Here is a 16226-nt window from a genome sequence, read left to right as displayed (position 1 = left end):
ATATATTAACCTGAGACAGATAATTTAAATGACAACTTATACATATCTAGAACTTATTTATAAAGCCTATCTTTATAATATAAAACTTGGATGATCCCTTATGTTTTTTGATGGTTTTATTAATGATTGTTAGGCACAGCTGTATGATCAGGTGTCAAATACTTATGTTCGTTGTGTTTATGAATATTCTCAGAAAAACAATTTATTACCACCTTTTAGAAAAGTCAATGCCATAGACTTTTAAATTTGTGGAAATTACTAGAAGTAGCTATTCCACTCTGAAGTAGTTATGCCTTAAATTGTATGGCTAAACAACTTTAGTTTTAGGCTTTTTTTTTTTTTTTTTTTTCCTCTAGGGTTATCAGTGCCTGCACTATGAATCCACTGCTCCTGAAGGCCATTTTTTCCACTTGTCATTGTTGATGGTATTGTAGTTGTTGTTGGATAGGACAGAGAGAAATTGATGGAGGGGAAGACAGGAGAGAAAGACAGACACCTGCAGACCTGCTTCACTGTTTGTGAAGTGACCTCCTCCTCTGCAGGTGGGAATCGGGCCTCAAACCCAGATCCTTACACTCATCTTTGCACTTTGCACTGTGTACTCTTAACCTGGTGCACCACCGCCCAGCCCCTACTTTTTTTTTAATTACCTTTATTTATTTATTGGTTAGAGACAGAAATCAAGAGGGAAGGGGATGATAGAGAGGGAGAGAGACAGAGATACACCTGCATCACTGCTTCACTACTTGTGAAGCTTTCCCCCTGTAGGTGGGGACCAGGGGCTTGAACCTGGGTCCTTGCACCCTGCTCAACCAGGTGTGCCACCGCCAGGCTCCTAACCCCTGCTTTTAGTTTTATTTATTTAATTTATTTTTATTTAAGAAAGGATAAATTAACAAAACCATAGGATAGGAGGGGGTACAACTCCACACAATTCCCACTACCCAATCTCCATAGCCCATCCCCATCCCTGATAGCTTTCCCATTCTCTATCCCTCTGGGAGCATGGACCCAGGGTCATTGTGGGTTTCAGAAGGTGGAAGGTCTGGCTTCTGTAATTGCTTCCCCGCTGAACATGGATGTTGACTGGTTGGTCCATATTCCCAGTCTGCCTCTCTCTTTCCTTAATAGGGTGGGTCTCTGGGGAAGCGGAGCTCCAGGACACATTGGTGGGGTCTTCAGTCCAGGGAAGCCTGGCCAGCATCCTGATGGCATCTGGAACCTGGTGGCTGAAAAGAGAGTTAACATACAAAGCCAAACAAATTGTTAAAGAATCATGGACCCAAAGGTTGGAATAATGGAGAGGAAGTGTTGGGGGGGGGGGTACTCACTGCATACTCTAGTGTACTTCTGCTTTCAGGTATATATTTTGCACTAGTTTATGGATACCTGTGAACATATGCTCTCTCTCACAGAACCTGGTGTATATCTAGGTTTTGGGACTTTGTTAGAAAGTGAACCACTTGGGTTGGAATTCGAGAATGCTATGAAAGGAAAGGGCTCACCCCAGTAATGAAGCTGAAGGGCTGTCATTCCACACCTGAAGTCTCTGGACACAGTCTGAGCTGAAGCATGTTGAGGTGGCAATTGTTGTGTTGATTAGGTTGCGATCGGCAGATGCAATATTATTTGATATGGATTGGGAGAGGCATGCGGGAAAGTGGGCCCTATCCTAAGGTCCCAGGACTGGGGGAAATATAGGCTCTATAGTGGAGATGTGAGGTTCCTGCTGTCTTAGGGTTCAAAAAGACAATGGATAGTTATTGTTGTCATCACATTATTTGGTAATTGGGTTAACTTTGAAAAGTCCTTTTGTTAGGGTTTGCTGTACAGTACCCAGTATCTTGTATATAGCTGTTGGTTGCTTCTGATCTACTTGGTCTAGGCTTTTGAGAGAGTCCGCATATCAAATACACAGCCTATATATTAAAGACTCAGTCTGCTTTTTTTTTTTTCTTTCAGTATGTTATTTATTTAAAACCCAAGGGGGCCAGGCGATAGCACAGTGGGCTAAGTGCACATGGCACGAAGCTCAAGGACTGGCGTAATGATCCCGGTTTGAGCCCCTGGCTCCCCACCTGCAGGGGGGTCACTCCACAGGTGGTGAAGCAGGTCTGCAGGTGTCTATCTTTCTCTCCCCTCCTTGTCTTCCCCTCCTCTCTCCATTTCTCTCTGTCCTACCCAACAACAATGACATCAATAACAACAATAACCACACAATGATAAAACAACCAGGGCAACAAAAAGGGAAAAAAGTAGCCTCCAGGAGCAGTGGATTTGTGGTGCAGGCACCAAGCCCCAGCGATAACCCTGGAGGCAAAAAAACAAAAAAAAATCCAGGAATGGGGCTTGGGTGGTGGTCACCTGGCTGAGCACGTATGTCATAGTGCACAGACTCTGGGGTTCAAGCCCACAGTCCCCTCCTGCATGGGGGAAGCTTCACAAACGGAGAAGCAGTGCTGCAGGTGTCTTTTTATCTCCCACTTTCTACCTTCCCCTTCCTTTTTTTATTTTAAATATTTATTTATTCCCTTTTGTTGTCCTTGTTGTAGTTATTATTGTTGTAATTGATGTCATCATTGTTGGATAGGACAGAGAGAAATGGAGAGAGGAGGGGAAGACAGAGGGGAAAGAAAGACAGACACCTGCAGACCTGCTTCACCGCCTATGGAGCCTGGGACTCGAACTGGGATCCTTATGCTGGTCCTTGTGCTTAGCGCCACATGCACTTAACCTGTTGCGCTAACGTCTGACTCCCCCTTCCCCTTCCTTCTTGATTTCTCTCTCTTTATCCGATTAGCAAATAAACAAGATATTTTACAAAGTTAAGTAATGCAATCACAGTTCAGACAGATCAGAAGGTCAGAAGATGACTAAAATTAATGAGACCTTTGAAACCTCATAGAAACTCAGCTACTTGAGACTGGAAGAAACAGCATGATGGTTATGCAAAGAGACTCTCATGCCTGAGGCTTCAAAGTCTCAGGTTCAATCCCCTGCACCACCATAAACCAGAGCTGAGCAGGACTCTGGGAAAAAGGGGAAAAAAAAAAATCAACTGCTTGATCATGAATGGTATGTCAGTCTGTGTTTTTAAAACTTTGAGACATACAGTTAATTTTCCCCCTCATATTAATTAACTAGTGATTAATATGACTACACTTTACTAGGAGTATATATAAACACCATTCCCACCACCAAAAGACTGTGTCCCATCCCACCCACCCACCCCCACCTCCCATCAGCCCAGGAAGCCACATGTCTACCCCTCACCACAGGGTTTTTACTTTGGTGCCCTATGCTTTTAGTTTTATATGTTAGCCTTGGGCAAACATACATGCTAAAATTTTAAAATACTTGCTAAAATCTGAAGACATGGGAAAGAGGTCTTTTATTGCTCAGTTATACGCCCAGTATTTTTTAAAGCACTTTCAGAAATACTCTGGAATTATTATTGGCCCAGAAAGTAGTTAACTTAATTTCTAATGTCCTAATTAATTTGAGGTTCTTGAATGTGGACATGTTTTGTTGTAGTTTCGTAAGGAGATAATATTGTTTATGGCTTTTAAATGCTTATATGAAGCATATGTAAAGTCAAGAATATATAATAGAAAGTAATACAGATAATAGAAACATTATAGGAAAAGTCGAAAATAAAATGGAAGGCACTTATAATCCTGAAAAACTAGGGAACTCTTCTTTGGCAGACATTGTCATCTTCTCTGTATATGTGATTGAAAGGTTTCTTTTACTATTATGTGGTTGTTGTTTTTTTTCTGATTATTAAAAGTGACACAAGTGTGACGTGGAAAATTTAGAAAATACCAGAAAGTATAGAAAAGGAGGGAAAACATTCTGAGCTTATCACTGTTCCCTTTTCTGTAATAGAGAAATGGGGTTTTACTTACTGTTTGTGACCTGCACTTACTGTTTTTAAAGATTATGTTTGTTAATGATGGAGAGAGAACCACAGCATAGTTCTGTCACATATGAGGCCCAAGACTGAGCTTGAAACTTCATACTTGTAAGTTCAACACTTTAGCGGTTGCACTACCTCCCTGGTGCCAACCTGCATTTATTTTTAAAGATCCACTTACAGTAACAGAGAGAGAACAACAGAACCCTGGAGCATCTCTCTGGCATGTGCTATGTTGACGATTGAACACTGTACTCACCGTGCCACCTCCTGGGCAGCTTTCTTTTTAAAAAAACATTTACATCATAATACTTTCCCCTGGCAGTTAGTATTACCCCAAAGCATTATTCTTTTGTTTTGTTTGTTTGTTTGTTTTTATTGGATAGGACAGAGAAATTAAGAAGGGAGAGAAGATAAAAAGGGGGAAATGGGAGTCGGGTGGCACAAAGCGCAAGGACCGGTGTAAGGATCCCGGTTCAAGCCCCAGGCTCCCCACCTGCAGGGGAGTTGCTTCACAGGCGGTGAAGCAGGTCTGCAGGTGTCTATCTTTCTCCCCCTCTCTGTCTTCCTCTCCTCTCTCCATTTTTCTCTGTCCTGACAACGACATCAATAACTACAACAACAATAAAATGACAAGGGCAACAAAAGGGAAAATAAATAAATAAAAAGAGGGGAGGGAGATAGACACCTGGAGGCAGACCTGTTTCACCACTCATGAAGTGTGCCCCCCCCCTTGCAGGAGCCTGGGGCCTTCTGCTTGGTAATCTGTGCTTAACTGGGTGCCCTACCACCTGGCCCCCTTATTCTTTTTTCTTTTAGTAAGCTGGGGCCTCCCACATGAGCAGTTTCACTGCTGCTGCTCTGCTTTCCCTTTCAGACAGGAGTGAGACACCACAGCACCAGAGCTGCCCGGTGCTGTTCTGCTTCTGTCAGGACTTGAACCTGAACTGTGCACATGGCAAGGCAGGCACTCCACTCAGTTCCACAACAGTGAACTCCCATGCCTAATTGCTGTGTCCATGGTCAAATTATTAGTATTATTACTTATTTTTTATTTTTGAATGATGAAGAGATATAGAAAGACCAGAGAGCACTCCTCATTTGTGGAGCTGCTGGGGATTGAACCTGGGACCTCAGAGCCTCAGGCATAAAAGTTTTTTTGCGTAACCATTACGCTATCTCCCAGACCCTCGAATTTTTTAAAATTATCTTTATTTATTTACTGGATAAAGACAGCCAGAAATCAAGGCCGAAGGGGGAGATAGACAGAGAGACACCTGCAGCCCTGCTTCACCACTTGCCAAACTTTCCCCCTGCAGGTGAGGGCTGGGGGCTCAAACCCTGGTCCTTGCACATTGTAACATGGCACTCAACCAGGTGCACCACTTCCTGACCCCTCAAAAAAATTTTTTATAAAGATTATTTATTTATTTTTGAAAGGGAGAAAACAAATTAGAACATCACTCTGGCACACCAGGGATTGAATTGGGACCTCATGCTTGAGAGTCTTAACACTTTATTCACTGAATGACTTCCTGGGCTGTGCCAAATTATATTGCTATTATTATTACTATTACTTTGTCATCAGGATTATTTCTGGGGCTCAGTGTCTGCACTACGGACTTATAACAACTGGCTAATTTTCCTCCCCCCCCCCTTCTCTTTATTATTAGATAGAACAGAGAAGTTGAGAAGGGAAGAGGAGACAGAAAGAGAGAAAAGAGACACCTGCTTTACCTCTCCTGAAGCTTTTCTCCTGCAAGTGGGCACCTGGGACTGGTACCCTGCCCCTTATGGTAACTTGTGCTCAACTGGTATGCCACTGACCAGCTTTCTCAAGTTATAATACTTTTTAAGCTTTAGTGTCTTATCCTGCATACTGATGTATGCCTATGTAGGCATATGATAATAATCATACTTAGAAGTGAATTTTTCAATAAACGAGGAGCCATCTCTTACTGGTGTTTCAGGCATAAACTACAGTAGTGGTAGTGGGTTTGCCCAAACATCTTTATATAGTTTGTTGACACCTTTGCATCGTGTATGTGTACACATATATATATATTAATCTAACAAAATTGTGCTTACCCATAGAGCCAGAGTTTTATATTTTTATTAGTGGTTTGAAAATATGCATGTTTATGATTACTTTTCTGTCCTGATTAGTTTTATTCTAAGGACACAAAATAATAGGTTTCAGCTAAATAAATTATAATTAACATAGTATTTCATTAATTCTTATAAAACCTTCAAAGACCTCTTATATATAAAGAAGATAAAAAAGAAAAACAGCAGTGATCTCAGTTCTGTCTTGGTGGGTAGTTATTTCGGAGAGTAAGATGCTAGTCGAGAGAAAGTAACCAGAAAACTAACATTTATTTTAGTCAGGTTCTGTAGAAGGTTCTTTCCACATAACTACATATCCATTCAGTAGATCTCAATTTAATGCCCATGTCAGCCAGATCCTCTTCTAGGACAGGTGTCACTGTTTGTGGGTTTTTGAGATTATAAGTAAAGAAAAAAAAAACTAGTGTAGTGCTGGCTACTTACTAGGTAGATAGATAGGTGTGTGTTTGTCGAATGCATTTGTGTGTGTAATATATATAAAGAGACAAACAAACATTAGTTACAGAAACTAGTAACAAGCTGGATATGGCCTGCAGTTGTAATCTGACAATACTGTGAGAGACTTCTTTTTTCCTTAAACTCTTTAAAACATACATAATTTGGGTGGAGGAGTTATAACAATTATGCAAAAACACTTTCATGCCTGAGGTTTCCAAGTCCCAGGTTCAATCCCCTACACCACCATAAACCAGAGCGTGCATGTGTGTGTACATCATCTGTTTATCAATTTCTCTCACTAAATAAATAAAATTTTATTTAAAAACATGCACAATTTAAAGCAAGGTCTGCCTCACTCAATGGATACTGAACCATGAAGGCTAGGAAAGAGAACTATATATTTTTAAAATGGTAAAAAGTAAATTATGTAAGTAGTAGACTGAGCTGTGTACCTGAAAATGATATATTCAAGTCCCAAGTAAACACTGGTAACACTAAATGCCACTGTAATTGGAAATAAAGTACTTGCAGAGGCAATCATATTAAGAAAAGACACACTGGATTTGGGTGAGTCCTAAATGTGACGATGGCTGACGATTAACTTTCTAAGAAAAAAAGAGGACAGAGTGCAGAGGAAAGGCAGAAATTTGAGTTAAAAAAAAAACTTTGCCAGTCTTCGTAAAGTGTATAATCCTTCTCATACCTTGACTACAGACTTTCTTTCAAAACTAAGAAACAGTTATAGCTACTGAAAAATATGAATTCAAATAGAAATCTCCAGGTGCAGAGTTTCACCACTGAATTTTACATAGCCTTAAAAGAAACAATGGCAAAAACAGAACCTGAGGGATTATGACCTAAATCATTTTTACGAGAACAAGTTAAGTAACACAGATGCCAAACCTCAGATTAACATACCAGTACTCCACATGGATGACCGATTCTCACCATCTCAGAAACGGGACCAGGAGATAGCTCATCTGGTAGAGCAAGCACTTGACCATGCTTTAGGACCAGGTCTGAGCCCCCACCCACCACATGGGTATACCATGCAAAGAAGCCTCACTAGTGGTGAAGCAATGCTGTGGTATATGTCTTCTGTTAATCTGGAGGGAAGTGAGAGACAGAGACAGAGAGAGAGAGAGAAAGTGAGTATGTGTGTGTATGTGTGGGGGTGTCCACTAAGCAATGGAATTGTGTAGGCAAAGCCCCTACTTGAAAGCCCTGGTTAAAAAAAAAAAAATCTCTTCCATCCACATAAAACAATGAGATTAGGAAGTGGCTCAGAGGTAGAGTACTTGACTTGCATACATGAATCAACTTTAAATTTTGTTTCTTTCTAGATTATTTGTTGAGTAAGAGTTATAATTCCTATAGTCTAGACTTGAATGCTGATTTTATTTAGTAAAGGAACTGATACTAAATAGTTTAGGGTTTGCAAGTCAGTTTATATCCCAACTATTCAATACTGTCACTCTAGTGTTATAGCAATCAAATGCAGTATGTAAACAAATACCATGCACTGTGGGAGAAACAGAATCTTAATCTGTTCTAGCAACTTTCTCTACTGTCTAATGACATTATATTAGATTTAACCCATTGTCACAAGTAGACCTGCTCTATATAACTTAGGAAGAATTGTAACATACTTGCAAAGTAAATATTTATAGAGAAAAAGAAGTTCAAAACGTAGTATTCTAAATTTTTCTATACAAAGGCAGCAACACCCAGCCCCCCCCACATTAAATGTTTTTTTCTCTCAAAAAATTAAGTCTAGATTGATAAAAGAATAAACAGTCAATCAAAACATATCAGTACTTTCTAAAGATTTATTCATTTAATGAGAAATAGACTGACCAGACCACTGTTCTATCACATGTGTACTAAGGATAAAACTGAGGATATATAAAATCCACATGCAAGTCCTACTGAGCCATCTCCCTAGTCCAACCAAATCAGTGTTGTGGTTGAGATATAGATTAATTAACATTTCAGTGACTTAGGAAAATTAAAAATCTGCTCACAAGCACACCTTAAATAAAGCTACTGAAAACGCAAATTAACTTCCTCAGCTCCTAAAATAAAAAATACAAATGCAGGCAGGGGTAGATAGCATAACAGTTATGCAAAGAGACTTTCATGCCTGAGGCTCCAAAGTCCCAGGTTCAATCACCCACACCACCCTAAGCCATGAACAAGGCATATATATTCCTTCAGGTCACCATTTATCTCAAATAAGAAGTTTTACCTAAACACAATCTTAGACTTTTTCCATTCCTCAAAATACTGTGCCATTACCCTCAGCAAACAACCTAATTCATGCTTTCCTATACTAATGCAGCGGATCTTATCCCCCTTTTGCACCATGAACTCCTTTGATTCTCAGGTGATGTATGTGGATCCTTCCTTGATATAATATTTTTAATTGTGCAAGTTAAATACGTGTATTTTATAAGGACACCTGTGTGTTTGGGATACAATATTTAAAAGATCAGATAAAGTCAGTAATGTGCCTGTCACAAAGTCTAGTGGTGTTAACCCACTATTGAGCATAAATTACAATTTGAACTTTGACAGAGACTAAGATGTTTTTAACCATAACTTAACTCAGCTCTGGCATACATTGGGGATGACATTAAACCTCGGGACTTTTTTTTTTTTTTTTAATTATTGGATAGACAGAAATTGAGACGGGAGTGGAAGATAGAGAGGGAGAGAAGCAGAGAGACACTTGTAGCCCTGCTTCAACCAAACCTGGGGATTTTTGTATGCAAGTCCCATGTACTACCACTGTGCTGTTTTGCCACTCAGAATTTGAGATGTGAAGTAACTAAAGCGATAACGGCAATTATTCTTGTTTGGCTGGCATTTGATAAAATGGAAATTGGCAGTTACTCAAGAAGAGTAAATAGTAATATTTGTTTCTGTTGTCTGGAAATTTTGAATTGTGAAGTTTTGTCAGTGTTTTGAATTCATTAGTAGGAAACAACACACTTTAAGGTAAAGAAAGGCTCCTTATAACCACTGTGATTGGAATTGGGCTAAACAGGTTCTATTCCTACTGCTTTGATTCTAGTTTACTCTAGTTTTAATTTCCCTTCTACCAGTATGTCCTAAGTTTTTCTATAATTTTCCTGTTCACTCCTTATCTTCACTCTAACTTTCCATAGGGAAATATTTGTTGTGTACAATCTCTTCTATATAAATAAATGAATTTTATAACCTATGTCCTTAACTCTGTATTTAACTGACATGCTCTTTTTAAACCACTGCTTTCAATGACTGTAGTCAAGATATTCTGAGTATATATAGCTAGTGATTTGCTGAGAGTTTAACCCTTCTACCTTTCTCCCCATTGGGTTAGTGATAAGCCTAATAAGAGTCAGTTATGCCCATGCCATTGTTTATGCAATTTTTAGATTATGTATAGTCTACACTAATGAAAAATCAAGATGGATGCTTTGGTAAAACAACATAAATGCTTTAAAAGATTACTAGGGAGGTAGCTTAGCAAGTATAGTACAGACCATGCATGAGGACCCAGGTTTGATCTATGGTTCACATATATAAAACAGCACTTTGGTGTTTCTCATATAAAATAGATAAATAGATGCTTTAAAAAAAACAACACTGTCAGGGTGATGGCACACCCTGCTAAGCATACATAACCACCAAGCACAAGGAGCCAAGTTCAAGCCCCTGCTCCCCACCTACAGAGGGTCTGTCTCACAGTGAAGCTGGTTTACAGGTATCTCTCCTGCTGTCCCTCCCCCCCCTCTCAATTTCTCTCTGTCCTATCAAGTAAAATAGAAAAAATAAAAAAGGAAAATTTGCCACCAGGTACTGCGAATTTGTAGTGTTGGCACCAAACCCCAGTGATAACCCTGATGGCCAAAAAAAAAATGCATCATAATGGCAACGTCTGATGGAAATTTTGGGAAGGTGATTTGATGGTAGAGCCCATGACTTGGCATATGTATGATCCTGAGTTCTATTTTGGCCTCTGCTTAAGCCAGTGATGCTCGGGTTCTCTCTTGTTAACATATAAAAAAATTAAGAAATACATGTTTTTTTAAAAGAAAAAAAGACAAAGGTAAGATAGGATTGGATGCTGGGGTACAGGCTTAGTGATAGAGTATGGGACTTTCAGGCCTAAGACCCTGAGCTTTATCCCCAGCGTTGTAAGTGCTGGAGTGATGGTCTGGTTTTAACACTCTCTCTTTCTAGAATAGATAAGTAAATAAATATTTGAAAAATATTTGAGAGGTAACAGAAGAACAGAGCGCTGGACTAAGTAAATAGTATAACACATTATTAAGGGATTTTTTTTTATAAGCCCAGAAGTTTAAGAAACATTTCACTTAACACTGAAAGAAGTTAACTCACATGCTTATAGGAATGACTGTTTTTTGTGTTGTTAATGCTACAACTTAATGATCAGAGTGTGAGGTTTTCTTTTTTTTTATTATTTTTTCTTTTTTTTATGTATATATATTTTTTCTTTTTTTTTTTTTTATTTAAGAAAGGATTAATTAACAAAACCATAGGGTAGGAGGGGTACAACTCCACACAATTCCCACCGCCCAATCTCCATATCCCACCCCCTCCCCCGATAGCTTTCCCATTCTCTATCCCTCTGGGAGCATGGACCCAGGGTCATTGTGGGTTGCAGAAGGTAGAAGGTCTGGCTTCTGTAATTGCTTCCCCGCTGAACATGGGCGTTGACTGGTCGGTCCATACTCCCAGTCTGCCTCTCTCTTTCCCTAGTAGGGTGGGTCTCTGAGGTTTTCTTAGGTAGCCTTGATTATAACAACATGGAGTGGGTAGAGGAGCTGCATTTTTATTCCTTTCCTATGATTTTGCCATCAGATTTTTTTTAAAGTATTATATTTATTTTAGTTTTTTTTAAAGTATTATATTTATTTTAGTTTATATAATAACTAAATGTATTATATACATTTAGTTTTGCAGAGAGAGAAATAGACTGCTCAGCTCTGGCATATAGTGGTAGTGGTGTGTGTGTGTGTGGGGGGGGCGGATGATGAACCTGGGACTTCGAAGCCTTGGGCATGAGAGTCTCTTTGCATAACCATCACGCTATCTACCCCTGCCCTTGCCATCATATTTCTTTGTCTCACTGACCAGAAGTGATTCAGGTGATTTTTTATAACTTACTGAAAAGAGAGGAAGCATTATTCAACTGATCAACATTTCTCTTGAACTGTATGTAAAAGCTTAAGACTATGATTATGTTAATGGAGAAAGACTATTAAGGAGTTAACCAGGAGTGTCTGATAGAGACAACTGGTAAATCATCTAAATTCCTGTGAAGTTTTAGAGCCCTTGATCAGATTTAAACCAAATTAAGAGGGGAAATCTCGATGGATTATAGATGTGGTTTATACTAAAAGGTCGTCTGAAAACCCAGTTAGTCAGTAGACCTAAACTTAGAGTTTGGCCTGTACCACAATACCAAGGGCGGGGGGAACAAATGTACTTTTGTGTTTTCACAGTGTGTATTTTTTGAGTGATATTTGTAATTGCCAGCTTGTAAAGTTATCAAACATGATGCTTCTCCTACTGACCTCTCAAAGAAAAGTAAATAAATAATTTACATTTTGCAGTGCATTTGTTCAATAAAGCATATATCTATGATGTGCTACTTCGGTATTGAAGAAATGGTGGTAAGCAGAATAGATAAGATTCCTCTGCTTGAGGAGCAAACATCCTAAAGGAAGGTCTCCATAGAAAATAGTGTAAACAATTGGGAACAAGGGAGTGAGTACTCAGGGAAGGCTTCTGAAAAGAGATAGTTAATTTAAGGACAGAGGCCATTGTCAAGAAATTGCCTGGCATTTGAAGATTAGGGTAAAGATCATTGTAAATAAAATAATATAAAGACTCTAAATTGAAAACTGACTTGATAGTTAGGGAAATCACACACAAAAAGCCAATACAGTGTAGTTAGACGTTAGTAATCCAGTGTAAGATGTACCTTCATTCACTTCTTTGACATTATATCATAATCACTGCTTTTCCTATACCCAGAACTTTTAAAAAAATTTTTTATTTCTAAAAACAGAACTCTTACCTTTCTCATACCTCATGATTCTCACCACTTTCATTCAAATCCATCTCTGTCTTCGACACTGTTCCTTCATCTCTGCAGCTGCATGACTGGAGAAGAGCAGTGACAAGCTTTTACTCTAATGGATTCTTAGACCTACTTGGCAGTTTTACTATATTTCTCCTGTTATAATTTCCCACCTATTTTTTTAAGGCTAACTACAGTTGCTTTTTTTAAAAAATTTATTTCCATAAGAGAGGAACAGAGAGAAAGAGCACTGGTCAGCTCTGGCTTACGCTGGTGCTAGGGATTGAACCTGGGGCCTTTGGGACCTCAAGCATGGAAGTTGTTTTGCACAAGTCATTATGCTGTCCCCCAGTCCTCCCCCACCTTTAAAATTAATTACTTTTTTCAGTGTAAACTTGTGTCCTTTATTTTTTTATATTTTCTTTATTAGGGATTAATGTTTTAATTAATGTTGACAGTAAATACAATACTTTGTACATGGATAACACTTCTCAATTTTCCACATAACAATACAACCCCCACTAGGTCCCCACTAGGTCCTCTGCCATCCTGGTCCAGGACCTGTACTCTCCCCGCCACCCACCCCAGAGTCTTTTACTTTGGTGCAATATACCAACTCCAGTTTAGGTTCTACTTGTGTTTTCTCTTCTGATCTTGTTTTTCAACTTCTGCCTGAGAGTGAGATCATCCCACAGTCACCCTTCTGTTTCTGACTTATTTGACTTAACATTATTTCTTCAAGCTTCATTCAAGATGGGCTGAAAATGGTGAAATCACCATTTTTAAATAGCCGAGTAGTGTTGGGCTGGACGCGGAGGAGAGAGAGAGGAGATCCGGAGCGGAGAGGGAACACAATTCTTTATTCACAGGGACACCTCAGAGTTGGGTGAGAGCACAGTGGTTCGGGCCATGTGGAGCTAGCCAAAATGGCCGCCTCCCGCTACGCACCGCACCCTTCCTTCACCGAGGTGAAAAGAGCGAGATGTGGAAGAAGGAGGACTTTATAGGGCAAAAACCCGGAGTGACGAGGCGGGACAGGATTGATTGGGAAAGGCACTCTGAGAATGCCCCAACTCTCGTGGGAACTGGCAATATCCTGAGGGGACAACATGGCAGAACAGGTGCTCCGAGAATGTCCCAACTCTCACAGGAACTGGCAATAGTCCAAGGGGACAACATGGCGGAACAGGCGCTCCCAACTCTCACGTGAACTAGCAATAGCCTGAGGGGACAACATGGCAGATGTGACTGCATCTGCACAATTTCGCAGCATCTCCCCCTTTCCTTATATCTAATGGCCACATAGGAAATTTAGAGTGGAGCAGGCTTAAATGTTTTTAAGGAATGCCATGCTAGGTGGGAAGATGTAGGATGTTTTTGTGGGGGAGGGAAGACTTACATGGCCGCCAACCTTGTGAGATTTGTGTGTCCCCCCTGTGCTCAACCCCTCTGTAGAGAGAGAGACTTACCTGGAGGGACTCATCTCATAGGTTAAGCTCTGCCAGGCTCCACCATCTCCTCACAATATTTCTACATCTTTCCTATCTTTGTATCTAGTCGTCGCATTAAGATGGGTCAATGTCTGTAAAAGATTCCATCTGTGACAGAGGAATAGTAGTGTAGGGGTCAGCAGAAACCTTTTGGGCATAAACCTGAATGATAAAACAGGAAGGGACAAGTAGGGGAGTAAGAGCCAGTGTGATGCCAAGGGAAGGCTGTTGGGCAAGGGGGCGTTTCCTGTCTCTGGGGCATCTCCTGCATCTGGGGGCATCTTCTGCTTTTGGGGGCAGGACCTAGTATATATACCACAACTGTGCATATATACCACAACTTGTTCAGCCGTTCATCTGTTGTTAGACACCTGGGTTGCTTTCCAGGTTTTGGCTATTACAAATTGTGCTGCTATGAACATAGGTATACACAGACCTTTTTGGATGGGTGTGTTCGGTTCCTTAGGATATATCCCTGGAGAGGAATTGCAGGATCATAGGGTAGGTCCATTTCTAGCCTTCTGAGAGTTCTCCAGACTGCTCTCCACAGAGGTTGGACTCATTTACATTCCTACCAGAAGTTCAGGAGGGTTCCTTTGTCCCCACAACCTCTCCAGCATTTGTTGCTGCTACCTTTTCTGATGTATGGCATTCTGACAGGAGTGAAGTTGTATGTCATTGTTGTCTTTATTTGCATTTCTCTGACAATCAAAGGCTTGGAGCATTTTTTCATATGTTTCTCGGCCTTTTGAATCTCTTCTGTGATGAATATTCTGTCCATGTCCTCTTGCCATTTTTGGACGGGGTTATTTGTTTTCTTGTTGTTGAGTTTGGCAAGGTCTTTATATATTTTAGTTATTAAACTCTTGTCTGATGTATGACATGTAAAGATCTTCTCCCATCCTATGGGAGGTCTCTTTGTTTGGGTGGTGGTTTCTTTTGCTGTGCAGAGAAGCTTTTTAATTTGATGTAGTCCCATACGTTTATACTTGCCAAATTAATTTTTTATTGCCACCAGAGTTATCACTTGGTACCTGCATAATGAATCCATTGCACAGGTAGCCACTGTTCCTTTTTATTATTTATTAGATAGGACAGAGAGAAATTGAGAGAGGGAGAAAAATAAAACACTTGTAGACCTGCTTCATAGCTCATGGAACTTCTTCCCTGTAGGTGGGGAGTGGGAGCTCAAATTCCAGTCCTTGTGCATGGTGATGTTGTATGCTCAACTGGGTGCACCACTGCCTGGCCCCTTTTCCCACCTTCTTAGAAGGCTGTTTTAGACCTTTCCCTCATCTTCATATTTATTTTAAGAATACCTTTTTGTACCCTCTGCTCACCTGATGACTTCATTTCTTGTTTTACTGAGAAGGTAAAAAGAAACCAGATGAGAGAGCTCTCATACTGATAAAAATTCTAGAATAGTGTCCCGTTGTGTATATATGGCCACAGCTTTCTCAGCCACTCATCTGTTGTGGGACATCTGGGTTGCATCCAGGTTTTGGCTATTACAAATTGTTTTACTATGAACATAGGTATACATAAATCTTTTTTTGGGTGGGTATGTTTAGTTCCTTAGGATATATCTCCAGAGAGGAATTGCAGGGTCATAGAGTAGGTCCACTTCTAGTCTTCTGAGAGTTCTCCAGACTGCTCTCCATAGGGGTTGGATCAATTTACATTCCCACCAGCAGTGCCAGAGGGACTCCACAACCCCTCCAACATTTGTTGCTGCTATCTTTTCTGATGTATGACATTCTCACAGGAGTGCAGTGGTATCTCATTATTGTCTTTATTTGCATTTCTTACAATCAATGACTTAGGGCATTTTTTTCATATATTTATTGGCCTTTTGGATCTCTTCTATGGAGAATATTCTGTTCATATCCTCTCCCATGGAACATGGGGTCATTTTGTTGTTGTTGCTGAGTTTGGTGAGCTCTTTATGAATTGTGGTTATTAGCCTCTTATCTGATGTATGGCATGTAAATATCTCCCATTCTGTGGGAGGTCTCTTTGTTTGGGTGGTGGTTTCTTTTGCTGTGCATAAGTTTTTAAATTTGATGTAGTCCCATTGGTTTATTTTTGTTTTAGTTTTCTTTATAATTAGATTCATTTCATTGAAGATGTCTTTAAAATTTAGACAGAAAAGAGTTCTGCC

General features: G+C 39.9%; 1 protein-coding gene across 4 annotated transcripts in view; it reads left to right on the top strand.

Annotated features, from left to right (window-relative positions):
* The window catches only part of CNOT2 (CCR4-NOT transcription complex subunit 2), a 101391-nt gene that overhangs the window by 16976 nt on the left and 68189 nt on the right, over nt 1-16226 (top strand). For 2 of the 4 annotated variants that reach the window (XM_060194944.1, XM_060194943.1), the window contains exon 2: nt 5590-5730. The exons of the other annotated variants lie outside the window; for them this stretch is intronic. The gene's annotated coding sequence lies outside the window, so the exon portion shown is untranslated. The remainder of the gene's footprint in view (nt 1-5589; nt 5731-16226) is intronic. 4 annotated transcript variants of the gene reach the window in all.

Source organism: Erinaceus europaeus, chromosome 7, assembly GCF_950295315.1.
Source record: "Erinaceus europaeus chromosome 7, mEriEur2.1, whole genome shotgun sequence".
In the NCBI taxonomy this organism is placed as follows: domain Eukaryota; kingdom Metazoa; phylum Chordata; class Mammalia; order Eulipotyphla; family Erinaceidae; genus Erinaceus; species Erinaceus europaeus.
The sequence above is the reverse complement of the archived record's forward strand: the minus strand, read 5'-3'. Positions and strand labels throughout refer to the sequence as shown.